Genomic DNA, 4,583 nt, shown 5'->3' on the forward strand with positions numbered 1-4,583 from the left:
GCCTACTGAACAAAATCTTCCTGCTAGACAGAGTGATATATCTGTGCTCCAGACACAAGTCCAATCCCTAATGGACGTCATTTCGGAAACAAGAATAGTGGTTGACAAATGTCGTCAAGATATGAATGGTTTTGAAACCAGACTATCAGACATTCGCTTTGTTGTTCAAGAGCAATGGCGGAAAAAGGTGGAGATCGTGCTGCTCCATCAGATTCTACAGCCTGAAACATTAGCACTCAGGTCAAATGATCTGTGCTTCTATACATCTGATGGTGCTTTTATCTGGAAGGACTGTAAACTTTATGCCAACAGGCCTTTTCTTGTATGGTTGGAATTTATTTTGTTGTGATACAACATTTATGATGCTGCCACAGGCTGCAGTAATTACGACGCTATTTTTGTATAGTGTAGGTTTATCTTAGTAATGTATTCGGCTGAAAGCTTCGTAGGAGCCCAACATGCCAACATTCTTCAGGCCCATTCCAATTGGGCTAAAAACGATTACGGGCCGGAATTGGCATGTAGCCCACTAAAACTATCTGGGCCTAAATCAGCATAAGCTTCCATATTTTTCTGGTAGGCCTGTGCACATAGTGGGCCTTTAACAGGCGTAAACATAATTTGGGCCCTCGGTAAAAATAGGCCGTTTACAGGTGTAAATATCTCGAGCCCATAAAAAACATGGGCCTTTAATAGATCGAAAGTGAGATTGGGCCCTGGTTGTGCCAAATAACCCACTGGTCTTAGCAGGCCGAAATGGTGGCCCATTTACGATGCGGATCTTTGACAGGCCGAAATTCGGACGGGCCATAAATGCGCCGACCTAATACACGGGCCTTTAACAGGTCGAAACTTCGGTCGGGCTAGATTATCGTCATTTTTATATGGGCCGTTAATGGGCCCGATATGACGTTGGGCCACATATGGCCCATGGTTTTCGTCCGGCGTTAACAGGCCGAAAATGACAACAGGCTGAAAGTGGCCCAAATCTATAGTGGGCCTCTAACAGGCCGAATGTCAGACATGGCCGAATATGACCCAAATCCTTCACGGTCGTTTATGGGCCGAAAGTTTTGATGGCCTGTAAATGGGCCCAAATGAAGCAGGACCTTTAACAGGCCAGAAATACACCGGGTCGTAATTCGGCCCAATTACTTAGCGGACTGTTAACGGGCCAGAAGTGACCTTGGGCCGCATTGATGACAAGTTTAGGACAGGCCGTTGACGGGCCGATTTGACAGAGAATGTTGGGCCTTTAGCTGGGCCGGCCCATTATGGTCTGCAGAATCTTGTGGGCCTTTAGCTGGGCCGGCCCATTGTGGTCCGCAAAATCTTGTGGGCCTTTAGCTGGGCCGGCCCATTGTGGTCTGCAAAATCGTTTGGGCCTTTAGCTGGGCCGGCCCATTATGGTCCACTAAATTTTGTGGGCCTTTAGCTGGGCCGGCCCATTATGGTCTGCAAAATCTTGTGGGCCTTTAGTTGGGCCGGCCGATTTAAACTTGATGGGCCGGTCCACGTGTCAACATATCATAGGCGCGTCTCGCCCATTGGATGAGTGACACCTGTGCCAACGCGGACCTGACACGTGTCTCCTCCAGCCAATGATGATTTTACACGTGGAAAATCCCCATTGGTCGGGGCTGTTAACGGGTTATCGGATCCAAAACCCGACCCGATAGCTTAACGGCGTTCCGTTACGGTGGATGCCACGTGTCGGTCACCCTTGACGAAAGCACTTCTATGACGCGTGATTTATCATCATGGAAGTGGACACTTCCGTGATGATAATTTTGGTAATGTCATGGAACACTTCTACAACAGCACAGATATGACTATCTTGATTCTGTCATAAATTTGTCATGGATGTACATGCATGACAGAAAACGTGACCTACTGTGACAAACACGTATCATCACGGAAGTGTATTTTTTTGTAGTGAGACCTGTTGTTGGCATGCCTGTTGTCTCTATTAAAATAGGAGATCATTGTTATCATGGCTTATGTGATTTGGGTGCTAGTGTGAGTGTTATCCCATTTACTTTATATCAAGAAATTATGAATGATATTGCACCTGCTGAGATAGAAGACATTGATGTTACAATTAAGCTGGCTAATAGAGATATGATGTCTACTACGCAACTTTATTCTTGTAGACACGTGTTGGGCCTCCAAGCGTAGAGTTTTGTAGGACAGTAGCAATTTTCCCACAAGTGGATGACCGAAGGTTTAGCAATCCGTGAGAGGTTAAGGATGAAGATGGTCTCTTTCAAACGACCCTGCAACCAAATACAAGAAATCTATTGTGTCCCCAACACACCCAATACAATGGCAAATTGTATAGGTGCACTGGTTCGGCGAAGAGATGGTGTGTCGGGTGGTAGGTGCGACATATGCCAACGGGTGGCTTATCATTGTGGGAGCCAGTAAGACATCGCCGGTGCTTGGAAACGGGATGAGGCGAAGACATGCACGCCGACGAATCTTACCCAGGTTCAGGGCTCTCCATGGAGATAACACCCCTAATCCTGCTCTGCGGGGTCTCCGCATGATCACTAGATCAACACAAGTAGCTACAAGTGGCCCCTTGAGCTGTTTGGCTAAAGGAGGGAGAAGGGCAATGCTAGCTCTCCTCTTCTCTCTATGTGGTGTCTAAAACTCTAAGAGATCAACCATTTGCATGGGTGCCCCGGGGGGTTTATATAGGCCTACCCCCCAGGGGTACAATGGTAATCCGGCTGGACGCGGGTCCTAGCCGTCAGTGTCTGTATTCGCCGGCTTCTCCGCCGACCGCTCGGGCCCGCCGACTGGTGGGTCCCGCCGGCCACCGGCCTCTTGGCCGACAGGCCGGCCCCACCGCCTGGGGGTCTTGCCGGCGGCTGGTTACTGTTGCCTCGCCCCTGATGATGAGGGCTTTGTCGAGGTAAGCATGGCTACAGTGCCACCGCCTGGCGGGCTCTCACTGTAGCCTTACCTCGTCTTGTCTCCTTAATGATACACATATTTCGAGGGAGGGAGGTAGACGGCTATTGGGAGCCGGCTGCGCCCCAGGCCGACTAGGGGAGGCTTGGCCACCTTCGAGCATCTCTCTGACTGAAGGGGCCCGCCGCCCGCGGGCCATACTGGCGCCTGTCGTGGGTGGCGTCATGGTCAACATGGCAACAGTGTCGCGCCAGACGGGGGATGGCCGACCCGTACGACGCACTGTGGCTACGCGTGCTCCGGGATTCGGGGGTGGCAGGCTATACTGTGGCCACGCCCCGTCTCATCACCGTTATGTGGGTGCAGCCCTTGAGGGTGCAGTCTTGGCCGGCTTCTAGGAGTCGGTCTTCTTGTGGCCGGCTTCTGGGAGTCGGTCTTCTTATGGCCGGCTTCTGGGAGTCGGTCCCTCTTGGGGCCGGCTTCCTAGAGTCGGCCATCTTGTGGTTCTCTTCGGGAAGGTTTTTGAGGCCGGGTCGCCTTCTGGTAGTCGGCCCGTGAGATAGCCGGCTAGGGGAAGGCGGCCTGGTGCTTTGGATGCTTGAAGGCTCGATCGGCTTGATAATTTTTGAAGAGCCAGGGGGAGTCGGTTAGGCAACCCGTGGTCATTTACTCCGACAGTAGTCCCCGAAGCTGGTTGGGCTTCGAGGCTGAAAGGAGGACGAGAAGCTCAATCAGCTTCCTATCTTGAAGAGCCAGCAGCTAGGAGCCGGCTTTGATCAGGTGCGCCGTCTTGGCGAGGTTTTGAAGTCTGAAGGCGGGAGCCAGCTGGTGCGCCGCCGGGTTGCGGGCTGGCCGCTTGCCGCCCACGCGCCATGTGGCCCCCTCCGGCTGAAAAAAGCCTGCCAGCCCACGCGCATGATGGGACGCCGCCGCAGGCCGGGGCCCACCACTCCCACGCCTAGGCCCAGGCGTGGATTTTCTGTGGCCCAAAACGTGCCGCTCGCCCTCCAACGACAGTTTCCGCACGCTGTTAGGGCGCAATAATCGCGGGACGTGGGGGAGTGGGCGCAGTTAATCCCACGTCCCCCCCACGCCTCGCCTCCTCGGCTTCGCCGCACGAGGCTATAAATAGGGGGAGGAGGGGGAGCAGCAGACGCTCGCACGCTCACCCTCGCTCCGCCATCTTTTCTTCCTTCTCTCTGTCGCAGCAGCCCCTCGCCGCCGCGCCGTCCCTCTAGTCTTCGCACTACCCCGCAGCTTTGCCGCCGCAGGGCCGTGGTTTCGCCGTCGCCGCGCCCTTTCTCATCAGCTTCTTGCCGTCATGTTGCACGGCGGAGACTAGGACGGCTCCAACGTCCACGCGGACCACATCGACTTCCTCCGGAAGACGCGGCGGTTGCCCGGCGAGGACCAGGTGCGGTTCCGTCTTGCCCCGAAGAAGGAAATCTCGCTGGCGCCGGAGGAAGGCGAGCGGGTAATCTTCCGCTCGCACTTTCTGCGCGGCCTTGGCCTGCCTGCGAGCGCCTTCTTTCGCTCCTTCCTCGAATTCTACCAGCTCCAGCCGCACCACCTCACTCCAAACACGGTGGTGCTGCTGTCCGCCTTCATCACTCTGTGCGAGTGCTTTCTTGGCGTCCTTCCCACCCTTGAGCTCTGGGGGGAAT

Source organism: Aegilops tauschii, chromosome 5, assembly GCF_002575655.3.
Source record: "Aegilops tauschii subsp. strangulata cultivar AL8/78 chromosome 5, Aet v6.0, whole genome shotgun sequence".
NCBI lineage: Eukaryota > Viridiplantae > Streptophyta > Magnoliopsida > Poales > Poaceae > Aegilops > Aegilops tauschii.